At 36.6% G+C, this 14,068-nt stretch overlaps 1 long non-coding RNA gene across 7 annotated transcripts in view; it reads left to right on the top strand.

Moving 5' to 3' along the window:
* Nucleotides 1-14,068, top strand: part of LOC141518133 (uncharacterized) — a 161,730-nt gene that overhangs the window by 10,105 nt on the left and 137,557 nt on the right. For 5 of the 7 annotated variants that reach the window (XR_012477101.1, XR_012477103.1, XR_012477102.1 and 2 more), the window contains exon 1: nt 3,443-3,529. The exons of 1 other annotated variant lie outside the window; for it this stretch is intronic. This is a non-coding gene — a long non-coding RNA (uncharacterized LOC141518133). Of the gene's footprint in view, nt 1-879; nt 1,004-1,219; nt 1,287-3,442; nt 3,530-14,068 lie in introns of those variants that run through there. One more of the 7 variants, XR_012477105.1, reaches the window with a different exon arrangement.

Below are 14,068 nucleotides of genomic sequence, written 5' to 3'. Positions count from 1 at the left end.
CCTTTTAATTTTGCTTTTGCTTTGTTTGAGATCAGGATTGTTACTTCTTTTTTTTTAACTTTAGATGAAAGATAATATATTCTGCTTCTGCCTTTAACTTTACTCTGTGTGATCTCTCTATTTCAAAAGTGCTTCTACTAAACAGCATATTGTAGATTCTAATTTTTAATCCACTCTATCTACTTCTGTTTTATGGGAGGGTTCATTCCATTCACATTCACAGTTAAGATGACCATTTCTATATTTCCTGCTATCCTTTCTTCCCCTCTTTGTACTTTAGAAAGGACATTGTTAAACTGAAAAGCATCTCAAAGGAAAACAGAATTGTGAAGGGTCTTGAGATCAATTTGTGTGAGAATCCGATGAAGGAACTGGGAATGTTTAAATGTTTATTTTTCCAACTACATGTAACAGTAGTTTTCAACAAGGTCACTTTTTTTTACAGTTTTCTCCCTCCTTCCTTTCCCTCCCCCTGACAGAAAGCAATGTAATGTAAGCTCTGCATCTATGGCCTTGCTCAACATAGATCCATATGATGGGAATGTTTAGAAAAGAGAAAATATGGGGAGGACATTATCTGTCTTCAAGTATTTGAAGTGATGAATTGTGGAAGAGGGATCAGATTCATTCTGCTTGGCCCGAGAGGCCAAGAATCAAGAACAATGGGTAGAGATTACAGAGAATCTGGTTTAGGTGTAAGGTATAGAAAAATATATTTGAAGTGGACTGCCTCAAAGGAAGTATTTCAGGGAAATCTTGTTGGGGTTATTGTAGAGAGGATTCTCGTTTAGGCATGGGTTGGTTTAGATGATCTTAGGTCCCTTTTGATTTTGTGATTCTTTTATTCTGTTTTTCTCTCAAACTGAATTTTAGTCTCTGAACTACCAAAGCACTTAAAAACCTGAACTCCAGAACAGAATTGAAGAAACAGAATTCTACAAGGATGAGTGCCCTTGGAGTGGGACTAGGATACCATCCCTGCCTTCATGGATTATATAATGTGGTAGGCAGTCAATATATTGATACAAATAACTTTAATATCTTAGAGGATTATCCATCTCATCAGTGGTATCTAAATCAAATACAAGAGGAGCTACTAAATTTACATGAAGGTACCTGTAGGCTGCATATTGAATGAGAATACATGTTAATGTTATCTATACTTTGAATTTTTATTTATTTGGGTAAATATTTTCTGATTGTTTTAATTTGGTTCCAGGGCCCACTTGAAGATTGAAAAGTTGATACCACTGATCTGGTCCAATCCTCTCATTTTTGAGAATGAGGTGAGAAAGCTGAGGCTCAGAGAAGGGAGAAGTGAGTTTTAAAAGGTCACACAGTGATTTTGGTACTCCTCAGACTAAAATTCAGACTATGGGGTTTGTTTGTCTGCTTAAATCAACTCAGGAGGACTTGAATACTGGACTGCAATACAAATGATTTCTGGATTCTATGCATAGACAATGTATTTCTCTGAAACTAAGACTGTTGTGATTTAAGTTAAATGAATTTATTTCAGTTTGACTAAAGAATTATTCCTAGGATAATGGGAATAAAATAAGATGATTGACTGTAATAGGTAGTTCTAGTAAATCATAGCTTCCTTCCTTCCTCCCTCCCTCCCTCCCTCCCTCTTTTCCTTCCTTCCTTCCTTCCTTCCTTCCTTCCTTCCTTCCTTCCTTCCTTCCTTCCTTCCTTCCTTCCTTCCTTCCTTCCCTCCCTATCTTTCTTTCTTTCTTTCTTTCATTTCTTTGCCTAGATAGTTTGCTAGATGGGGCATTTTGGAAACAAAGTTGATTTAAAAACAAAAATATCAATTACAACTTTTTAAAACATAAGGAATATTGTTAAACAGAAGTTTGATTCAGAAGAATCTGAAGGTAATTTAGTGGGTCACAAGCTCAAAATTCAGCAGAGTCCTGAAAACTACTGTGCTCTCAATTCAATCAGAAGACATATAGTGTTGATAGTTTTACTATATATTCTTTCTGACTCAGAGCACATCTGGAGTATTATATTCATTTTGGGATGCCATATTCCAGAAATGTCATTGTCATTCTAGAGGACATTCACAGAAGGGAAACCATGATGGTTAGAAGGGGAATCAAGGTCTTGTCCTATGAGGACATGTTTAACTTTGGGAATGTTTAGCTCAGAGAAGAGAGCATTTAGATCACAGAATCTTAAAGCTTGGGATAGCATCTAGTACAACTCAAGTGTAAACAAGTATCCTGTCTACAACATCTCCAAGGCATTCAAGTTATGATTGGATGATCACTTGTTGGAGATATAGAGGGAATTTTTGTTTCTCTGTGAATTAGACTATATTTTGGAAGTTCTTCTAAGCTCTGACATTCTGTAATTAAGACTTCATGGAAGTCCTAGTGTCTAAGTTGGGCAGCCTTCAGATCAGAAAAGGAGAAACAGAGAATGAACAATGTAGGAGAAGTAACAATACCAAGATTAGGAGATGGGAATGATTTAAAACAAATTTGGGGACAGTGATAAGAATAACTTGACAGATGGTTCATATAGGTAAGTAGAGAGAGAGATGGCCAAATAGAAACTACATGAACAGATTGTGGAAAGTCTCAAATGCTATATAGATAACTTTGAACTTCATCTAAATTTATAATTATAACTAATCATAATTAATAGGAAATAATTATTTATTTTTGAATCACCAATAGATTTGAATATGATATATATTTAATAAAGATCTATGTAATATATTACATTAATGTTATATATCATAGCACATAATATTACATGTATATAATATATTACATAAATATTTTCCATAAATATATTAAATGTTGTAATAGAAAGATCTTTAAGATTATTTTTATTTCCAGGAAAAAGTACACAAGTTAAGGAGGAAGATAGGGAAGAAGGAAGAGAAGAAAAGAGGGGAGGGAGGAAGGAAGGAAGAAAGAAAGAAAAGAAAGGATGAAGGAAGGAAAGAAGGAAAGAAAAAGAGAGAATCTTTCATCTGTTAGAAATTTCTTCAGACTGGGAAGTTCTCAATTTACACATGAAGCAGCAAAGGCACAGAGAAGTTTAAATGACTTGTCCAAGTGCAGTAAGCTGTTAGACAGGGTTCAAAACAGATAAAATAGGGAGGGAACAGGATATCCCCAAGGTCTCCTTTGTCTGAGAATAATACCAATGAATTGTGCTCTACTCCTCTTCATAGCCTCTGACCACAACCCTACTCTCTCAGACTGTCCAATTACTGACTCCCAGAAGCTACCACAAATCCTCACACAGATATTTTGCAGACTGCTTTGTGTATGGAATTCCCATTAACACTGTTGAACTTTAGCCATTCTGGGCTCATGAAATCTGTGATATCCCCATTGGTGTACTCATTTGAGTCCTTGGCCCTTCATGGTGAATATGTAACTGTGTAGGAATGGTACAAAGATTAATTGAGTTGCCACATTTAAGCAGTTCCATCTTTTACAGTTCCATTCTGAGGCTTATGGAGAATGAGGCGGGGAGGATCTGGTCTGTCCTCAATTCCAAGGTAATCAGACCTTGTTTTTGCTGAATAGCCTCAAATATGGGAGTACCATACAAGCAGGGTAGGATGTGGAGTAGAAAGAGAGGAGATGGGTTGAAATTCTGGCCCTTCTACTTTACTATCTGTCTGACTTTAGGCAATTTTTAATCTTTGCCCCAGATCCTCATCTGTCAAATGAAGTAATTGGATTAGATTATCTCTAAAGTCCTTCTAGAAATGATCTTCTAAAGTCTTATTGAATCCTTTTGTCCTGTGATCCTTGGAAATTGTAGTTCTGCAGCCATGAGTCAGACAGAAGAGAAGAGATTGGTATAGCCTTGGTTCTCATACTGTGAATATATGGGCCAACTGGGCCAAGTCTCACCTTATCTTTTGGAGCCTCAGTTTCCTTATTTGTATAAGGGGATTAAATTTGAAAATTTCTAAGGTCTTTTTTCATCTCTGACATTTTATGTTCATTCTAGCTTCTAATGTTTCTTCCAGCTCCAAATCCTATGTAGATTCTAAGATCCATGCCAGAACTGAGGATCTATTGTCTAAGGTCTTTCCAGTGCTCCAAGTGGACCTCTTAATTTAAACATTTTTCTTCCGTAAGTCAGATGAGTTGCTCATCCTGCATTATCCTGTCTAGAGGATGGTAAACATTTTGAAATGGGCAGAAAGCTGGACATTAATGATGTTATGTCCTTCCGGCAATCAGTCTCTTGAGGTAAATTTCACTTCCCCAGGCATCCCAAAGTATAACTCCCCCTCCCCACCTTGTTCTACCAATTTATTCCATACTCCTCTCTCTGTTATTTTTCATTTCTCTCTTTCTTCTGATAATTTCCCTTCCAACTTGGGATGCCCTAGTCCTAAAACAAATAACTAAAATATTCTTTTGATCCTATCATTCTCTCAGACTCTCATTTTACCTTTTTCCACCTCTTCACTGTCAAATTTCTAGAAAAAGTGTAAATACCCAATATCGTTTCCTTAGAGCAACAGTTCCTAGCCATGCATAAATTTCAAGGGGTCCATGAACTTGGATTGGGAAAAAATACCTTAAAATATTTTTATTTTATTTTTAGCTTAAATTCTCTTCCTCCCACTTTCCTCTGCCCTACTTACTGAGAAAGATAGAAAAACAAAATCTATCACAAATATGTATATGCAAAACAAATCACATTAGCCATGCTTAAAAAAATGAAAAAAATTGCTTCTTTGCTTCAATGCAATTGATTTCCTTTGTAATTCCATGTAATTTATTTTATGCATTTAAAAACCATCTTAGAAGGTTCATCAGATTGTGAAAGGGTCACAAAAAGTTTAAGAACCTCTGATGATTTTCTAGAGGGCAAAGTGTTGAGGACAGGTACTTAAAGTGAACAGAATGTCAGTATAACTACTGAATATCAAAGGCATTGTAGCAATATCTATATGCATTCTAACTTATTCATGATTGTCATATTTAAAGGAACCTGGGTCTACTTGCCCTAATATGGTATATTTGTAAAGGAAATTAGCTTCTTTTGTATACTCTTAGAATCGAAAACAGTATAAAGCTTACTCTTTGGGAAATATTTAGGAAGTCTACTTAGCTGGCAGAGCTGCTTTGTGGTTAATTCTATATCAGTACAAAAGGGATGGAGGCAGAGTCAACAGGTTGACTCATGTGCTTGTTTTATTCTGTTTATTGTCAATAAGTCATAACTAGGTAAGTTGCCAGGGCAAGTATGTCACTTCTTTAAATCTAGAAACAGATTGCTACTCCTAGGTTAGAGTCCCAATGCTGATACAAACTGAGGAAACCTAGAAAATTCAATTTATTTTTTCTGGGACTCAGTTTCCACCTCTGAAAAATGAGGAAATTGGATAAGAAGACCACTCAGGTCCCTTCCAACTCTCCTAGTCCATATGTCTATGAGGGAGAGATTTTGGAAGTCAGATCACTGAATGTGAAATTTTATCTGAGGTAAGATAAGTGCTAGGGAATGATGATTTTCTTCAAACTAACAATATAGTTGTTCAACAATAAACTAGAACACCTCATAAAGTAGTGAATTACCTATCACTGGAGTGATTCAGGTGGAAGCCGGAAGACCATTTAATATTTTTTGGTAATGACCTTTCCCTTCGTATCTCACCTATCACTTTGTTTTAGGGTCATGCATTTAGACTTGGAAGGACTTTTGAGGGCATTTAGTTTAATAACCATGTTTTTCAGATGAAGAAATTGAAGTCCACCTAACTTTCTAGTGAAGTGACTTAAGGTCACACAGGTGGTAGATGTTAGAGGCAGTATTTGAATGAATATTTTTTGATTCTGAAGTCAGTTTCTTTTTTTTCTCACTACCATTCCTCTCTCTAATGTAAGCACTATGCACTATGATGCATTATCTGAAAGAAGGAAGGCAGAATGACCCAACTCCTATTTTTCCTGAAAGAAGGAAGGCAGAATGACCCAGCTCCTATTTTTCCTTCTATTTTCTCTGTCAATAAGAATGGTATTTGAACTGGAAAAGACAAAACAAAATGACTCAAAAAGGTAAAGCGAAAGCTAAGCAAGGCATTAGAGCAAAGCAGTAAAACTGCTATCTTCTCTTAAAGAGCTGTCATTGGACCTAGAAGAATGACATCCTAATATTTGTTGAGCAATGGCAGATGTGACAGTTAAACCACTATCAGTGATCTCTGAAAGACCTTAGAGAAGGGCAGGGAATGCCACAGGACTAGAAGAGAACAAATAGTATCTTATTTTCAAAAGAGGCAAGAAAAGGGGTTTGATGATAATTGTCTCATGGATTTGACTTTAATTTGTGGTAAAATGATGAAATGCATTATTATTAAAAAGGTTTATAAATATCTGGAAGAAGAAGAAGTGGTGATCAAAGAGAGAAAACATGATTTCACCATAACAAATCATGTCAGACTAACCTCATTTGTTCTTTTTAAAAAGTATTTTATTTTTTCTCAATTACATGTCACAAAATTTTTAGCATTCATTTTTATGAGATTTTGAGTTCCAAATTTTTCTCCCTCCTTCCCTTCCCTAACCTCCTCCTAAAATGGTAAGCAATTTAATTTTGGTTATATATGAGCTACCATGTAAAACATTTCCACTAGTCAGTTTTAAAAGAGAAAAAACAGATCAAAAGAAAAAATACTTGAAAAAGAATAAAGTATGCTTCGATCTGCATCCAGAGTCCATCAGTTCTTTATCTGGATGTGTATAGCATTTTTCTTCATGAATTCTTTCCACTTTTCTTAGATAATTATGTTCCTAAGAAGAGCTGAGTAATTCATAATTATCATACAATGTTGCTGATACTGTGTACAATGTTTACCTGGTTCTACTCATTTGCATTAGTTTGTACAAGTCTTTTCAGATTTTTCTAAAATCTGCTCACTCATCATTTCATATTGCATAGTACTATTACATTTACATTCATATACCACAGCTTGGCAGCCATTCCCCAATTGATGGGCATGGGCATATCCTCAATTTCTAGTTCTTCGCCACCAAAAAAAGAATTGCTATAAATATGAAGATTTTTTTTGCATGTGTAGGTTATTTCCCCTCTTTTATGATTTCTTTGGGATATAGACCTAGTAGTGATATTGCTGGAAAGGATATGTACACTTTTATAACTCTTTGAGCACAGTTCTAGATTGCTCTCCAGACTGGTTGTATCAGTCCACAACTCCAATGATAATGCATTAGTGTCCCAATTTTCTGATTCGAATGGTTTGTATTTTTATATATTTGATTCAGTTCTCTATATATTCTCACTTGTATTTTTTATAGGCACAGTAAACCGGCAGATTGGGGCAATGCTATAAATAGAATTTCTCTAGGTTTTAGTGAAACAGTTGATATTTATTATCCATATAGTTAAGCTGGAGAGATGTGGGCTAGATAATATTACAGTGAGGGGAACTTGATATTGGTTGAAGGTCAAATTCAAGCAGAAGTCACTGGTAGTTTGATGTTAACTTAGACAAAGGTTTTTGGTGGAGTTCTGTAGTTGGAGATCTATCCTTAGTCCTACATTGTTTAACTACTTAATCAAAACTTTGATAAAATCAGAAGTGATATTTTCATCAGTTTTGTAGATGACCCAAAGCTGGAAGGGATAGTTAACAAATTACATGAGAGAGTAAAGATTAAAAAAAGATCTTGACAAATTGGACTATTGGGTTACCTCCAATAAAATTAAATTTAATAAAGATAAACTCTTATGTAGATTCAAATAATCAACTTCACAAGTATAAACAGTGGCTCATGTCAAAATGATCTGAGAGTTTTAGTAAACATAGTTTCAATATAAATCAATAATGAATCATGGCAGCAGAAAAGGCTATTGTGATCTTAGAATGCATTAAGAAAACAGGTGTTTTGAACAAGGGAGTTGACAGTTATTGTATTTAACTGTGGTTGGACCACAGCTGGAATTCAGTTACTTTGCCATATTTTAGAAAAGATATTGAGAAGGGGAAAAACTACTGGCATTTGTTTGGTAAAGGGCTTGGAGATTATGCCATGTGATAATCAGTTGGAGAAACTGGAATAATTAGCTTGTAGAAGCCTCAGAATGGACATTAGAGCTGTTTTAGAGTAATTGGAAAGTCATTTTATGGAAGAGTGATTGGACTTATTTTACTTGACTCCAGGGGTCCGCTCGGTGGCACAGTAGATAGAGCACTGGCTTTGGATTTAGGAGGAGGTGAGTTGGAATCCAGCTTCAGACATTTGCCACTTACTATCTGTGTGACCTTGGGCAAGTCACTTAACTCTGATTGCCTTGCATCCAGAGCCGTCTCCAGTTGTCCTGATTCATATCTGACCACTGGACCCAGATGGCCCTGGAGGAGAAAATGAGGCTAGTGACTTAGCACAGCATCCCCATCCCTCAAATCCAATTCATGTCATGGCATCATCTCTTTGATGTTGTAGTCTTCTTCAAAAATGAAGGACAAACATTATTATTACTTGACCCCAGATGGCAGAACTAGGAGCAATGGGTAGAGGTTTCAGAGAAACCAATTTTGGCTTGATATAAGGTAACAAATGGACAGATTGAGTAGTGAGCAGAATAGGCTTCCACAGAATGTGGTGGGTTCACCTTCACTGCAAGTTTTCAAAGACTGTATGACAACTTGTTGGGGTTGTTATATGGGTGTGATTTGAACTAGGCACTCTGGGATGGACCTCCTGTTTCTTTTTCTTGACCATTTATTGACTTTCTCTTACTCCTTAACTCATGAATAATAAGTATGTCTCCTACTTGTTTCAGCCCCAAGTACTGAGATTTTGGAGTTTTAGAAAAGCAAGTTTTATATCTTTACATTTGCTTTTCTGCCTTTTGTTTTTGTGATTAATAGCTGGGCTGAGTTATGTAGTTTATCCAGGCTTCTGTTTTAAAGAATCCTAAAAATGACTGGAAGAGAGGAGCCAGCAACTCTCAATACAGACTCCTAAAATAATAGAGGTAATTTCCCACACCCCTGTTTTACAGAGAAGGAAACCTGAATTTGAACTAAGGTTTCTTAGCTCTTTATTGGCAATGGGCAAAATCTTCATAACCAGTGATGTACTAACTCCATTCCCACTATCTAAATCCCCTAAATTCTTGACCAGGGGTGCTGGTTCAATTTGTTTTCACAGTATCCTTCTGTTCTCAGGGAGAAAGTAGCTATTAAAGTTTCCTGCTTGTTACTCAAAGCATTCTCTGGACCCTCTGTGCTTCCATGACCAGAAGCACATATTCAGAATAAATGAACCTTCAAGTCCTTTTCATCTCTGAGCTTGTAGAATTCTTTGATTCCTACCTCATTCCTAGAATGCTAGCCTATTGAGTATAATTCTCCGTAGAGAATGACTCCAATCATTCCTTTCTAACTTCCCCCCAAAGAGTTTGCATGGGGACCCCCTGACTGGGAAACAGAGGGCCTGTGCTCAGTTGTGTTGGAGGCCTAGATGAAGTTTCATTCTTAAGGATGAAGTCTGAAAATACACTTATTAGGGAGTAATATGGTACTGGTGCTGACCTGAGCAGGACATGGTTGACCAACCATGACCAACCCAGTAGTCCCAGATCATTTTCATATTCAAATCATAGGAAGGTTTATTTTTGTATTTGCTCTTTGGAGGCCTGTGATAGAGCAGATTCACATAAGATATTCTTCTTTTGCCAAATGGATTGGGAAGCAGTCAAGAAAAACAAGAGTAGAATTTCATGGATTTTGCAGCTCTTTCCTTAAAGCAGTTTTATGAGGGAGGAAAAATTCAGAATTGCTATTTCATATTTCTTTAGCATCTTTTGGCTACAAACTGTTTTCTGTGCATTTTCTAATTTGATTTTTATGACCAAATCAAAAGGATGGACATGAATATCCTCATATTATTTCAGTGACACTATATGACTATGAATCATAAGATAATACTCTTCAAAAGATCAGAATTTCAGGTGACCCATAGGGTGATGGAGAGAAGCTTTGGTGAGCATAAGTAGCCTGAAGTATATTCCCATTTATGACTTCTGCCTAAGAACTGTCAGAACAAAACTATTGTCTAGGAAATACATAGCTAGAAAGATGGATCAATCATATTTTGGGAGTTTAGCATAAAAGATGGAAAGCTTGAATTCTGTTCTAGTATTTTTGTGATTAAAAAGATCCAGAAGATGGTCTCTAGCATGGTGGATGAATTTTCTGTGGAGGATTTCTAAATGGGTATGGACAATAATTGTATAGAATAAAGTGTGAGGGAATTTTTGTCCATGTCACTGGAAAATGTATCTGAATAAATGAAGTCATTGCCATGTCCATTGAAAGCAAATGTATAAGATAAAGAAATTGGATTCAGAGACAGAAGTGATTTGTAGAGTTCTGAATTTGCCTCTCCTCAGCATAGTTAATTTGACCTTCATTCCCAGTTATTCTTCATTGTTGCTGGGACTAGGATATTAATGAGAAATCCCAAGTCTTCCAAAAGGTTCTCTAGTGGGAAGTGAGGAGATGACTAGACCAGGGTCACGGTTGGTTTTTTTTTTCCCTCTCTACCCCAATAAATTCCTTTTTAGGGAATGCACTAGACAAGTTTTCCTTGAGACTGGTGAATTCTTGAATCCATGGATTCTAAATTGACTTAATATTTTTTACAAAAGCCACAAGATAGGACTAAGTCTCTTCAACTAAACCAAATATAGTTATTCCAAGTAGCTTTAAAGGACTTCTAAATTTATTAAGCACTTTTCCTTTGATTGATTCAGGATTTAGATAAGACATGATCCCTGCCCTCATGGACTTTAAAGTTTAATAGATAATATCTGCCATTTCTTATCACTGTGAGGTAATGAGGTCTTTCTTCATGACAATCCTGTCAGGTAGGCATTGTTAAAGGTCATTGAGTTTCAAAGGGAAGGACTTGGACTAACTCTCCTAACAGCAAAAGCTATCACCTTTTGTGATTGTACAGTTTTTGGAGGGTCTTTTATGTTCTCAACTCATCAATAATAATAATATGCTGTTCACAGGACCTCTCTCTCTCTCACATCCTTTTTTACCTACAATTTTAATTCTTCAGAGTCTGAGTAGTTCATGATTTAAATGCACTTGTGTTATAAATGACTTGTGAATACTTAGTCCAGAGTGATTAAAACTGTTTTTTTTATTAAGATCTCTTAACAAAATAGCAACCTCTCAAGGTGGGAGACAGGCAAGGAATCCCAGCAGTTTGAAAGGCTTTGTTCCTGCCCCTTCATGTCAATCATAGGCTGGGGTCACAATCTAATTGATAGATTCATTAGTCCCTATACATTTTCCCTTCCCTGCTCATTGTACTAATGAGCAAGAACCCTATCTCCTTGAGTATGTGCAAAGGAGAAGGTCAAGACCTAGGTTAATTTAGAAACAGGTGGGCACACCTGGCCTAATCAGTTTTCAACAATATAGGCAGACCCCAGTCTTTGTGATGTAAACTAACAATTCGTCTTTCACATTCTTGTAGAACCAAACACCCACATATTCCTCACAATCCCCCCTTTTCTTTTATAATAAGAATTTGGAGTTCCACATCTTATTAGTGATTTCTTTCTTAAATCACAATCCTTGTTATTGACATGACTACTGAATTTTTCTTCTTCAAGATTTTTACTTTCACATTATCAGAGACATAGACCTGCCCTATTTTGTGCAGGAGCATATGCCAACTTTCTGATTTTTTTAAACTACTTACCTATTGTCACCTATCTTTAGGCAGCAACTTGATAGATTCAGTTTACCTCAAATAATTCATTCTCCAATCAACAGATTGTCTAATACAAATCTATGTTGAATAACTCTCTTTCTTTTCCATGGCTTAGCCAGCTAGCAAAGTCCAGGACCCTAGCTGTAAAATTGGTAATTGTTTCCACTACAGCTTAGAGATAAATTGGGGTTCCATAGCCCCATCTCCCATCCTGTGCTCAGGTAGTAGGCCCATAAGTCTATATAACAACCCCCCTGACCAACCCTTGGTAGATGGGTATTTGTGGTAGAAATCACAATTTTCTTTACCATAAGGGATCCTGACAGGGGATCCAGGTACCATCATTACATCTCACATGAGTCTCAATCCATCTAACTCTTTGAGTTGGACAGTCCAGAATATGTATGATCTGTTTCTAGACATAAGTCCATGGTCATTTGCTACTCCCCAGGAAAATATCCTGGCCAGACCGGTATAAACAATAGTCACCCTGAATTGACTCAGTCATATGTCACTGGTGTTTTCTCTGGACCAGAATCCTGTGCCACAGTGCACCTTTTACCAGGAACTGAGAATCTAGGCCAGACCTAGGGGGCCTGGCACCCAAGGCCAATTCTCAAACTTCTGTGGACCAACAAAAGTCCAGTAGTTAGCTACTCCAAAAGACTGGGCAATGACTTCACTCAGCTAGATTTTCCTCCCACCATTACTAATTACCCTGTTGTCTAAATCAGAGACTGTGGGATATAATTATGCCACCTAATAATCTCCGTCCTTTTCTCTCAGTGGAGAACAATTTCCTTTCCATAAAGAGAGGGGCATAGATAGGGATGTCATACTTACAGAATCAAGGAGAAGTTACAGGTACAGCTCCCCTGACTAAACCATGTACACATAGATGAAAGATAGTGGAGATGAATTGGTCTAGTGTCTCTCATTCTATCTTCTCTTCTCCCCTGGAGATATCCAATGTCCTTCTATATCTTCTGAATTGGTTCCAAAAAGTTCTCTCCAACTCAGGTGACTTGTTGAGACCTTTTCTGGTAAAGAAACTGCTTAACATTTTACTCAAATCAAAATATATGTTTTCATCACAAGACAATGAGATGCTAGAGCTCATTACAATTTACATTTTGCCTTGCTCACTGTCATATTGACATACATACTTTAACACAATAAACTTCCTTTTTTATCTTTTTTCTTTTTGTTAGGTTTTTGCAAGGCAATGGGGTTTAAGTGGCTTGCCCAAGGCCACACAGTAAAGTAATTATTAAATGTCTGAGGTTGCATTTGAACTCAGGTCCTCCTGACTCCAGGGCTGATGTTCTATTCACTGTACCACCTAGCTGCCTCTCACAATAAACTTCCTTAAGTATTTTACTTCATGAGTAAACTCCACTGAGAATTACCACATTGACTTAAGCTTGTAACATACATTCAGCAGTCATCTTAGTACAAAAAGTATCCAGCATATGGTTGAAAAATAAAAACAATCTTAACCTTGTGCTCTCATTACAATAATGACTCAAGCATCTTTAACCAAAATGAATTTTTTTCTTTAGCAAAATATTCCCCAATAAACCATAGATTTTCCTTTTCCTGATGTACTAATCTGACTTGCATTCCTTTTCCTAAACCAGACCTTGGGACTGTAATTATCCTAAGAATTTCCCATTTCTCTTCTTACTGAAATATCTCCTCAACATAAAAATTGAGGAAACTTAGTTCCTATCTTAACATGTAGCTGACAGCAGGTGTCAGAGCCACACACACAACTGATTTGACTATTAAATCCAATTCACCTAAAAACTTCTTTTTCTGGTTTGCCTATCATTTTTTACTATAAAGATCCAGGACATCAAAGGAAAATTCCTTTATAGATATAATTATTGAATGTCAGTGTCCTGGCAGAGGTCATATTGGTAGTCAGATGTCTTAGAATTTTGAGTGAGTTCAATTCATTAAATTCCAATTATAGTCTTAATAGGGTCCCGATTAATGAATCCTCTACCTGAAGCTCTGAGTGTCCTTGCTAAAACTAGGAATTCTAACTGTGACTGGTCCTACAGGCCTCATCTCAGTCTTTCCCTGAAAAGTTCTTTCTGTCTTAAATTCTCTCAAACCACAACTTTTCTCTTTAAGAATCCCCTCCCCTTTCTCTTTTTACTCTACACACTAGCACAGCTACCACTGACTCAGTGAGGGAGAGGCTGATCTTCATGAGGGGGATGCTGTGGACCTACTTCCTCCTCCCTCATGTCCTGAACCTCCTGGGCCCAACTCCCAACTCCCTTAGTCTAAAATTTAGATGG

The sequence above is a fragment of the Macrotis lagotis genome, chromosome 3 (genome assembly GCF_037893015.1).
Source record: "Macrotis lagotis isolate mMagLag1 chromosome 3, bilby.v1.9.chrom.fasta, whole genome shotgun sequence".
Taxonomy (NCBI): Eukaryota; Metazoa; Chordata; class Mammalia; order Peramelemorphia; family Peramelidae; genus Macrotis; species Macrotis lagotis.
This window is presented reverse-complemented; position numbering and strand designations above follow the sequence as displayed.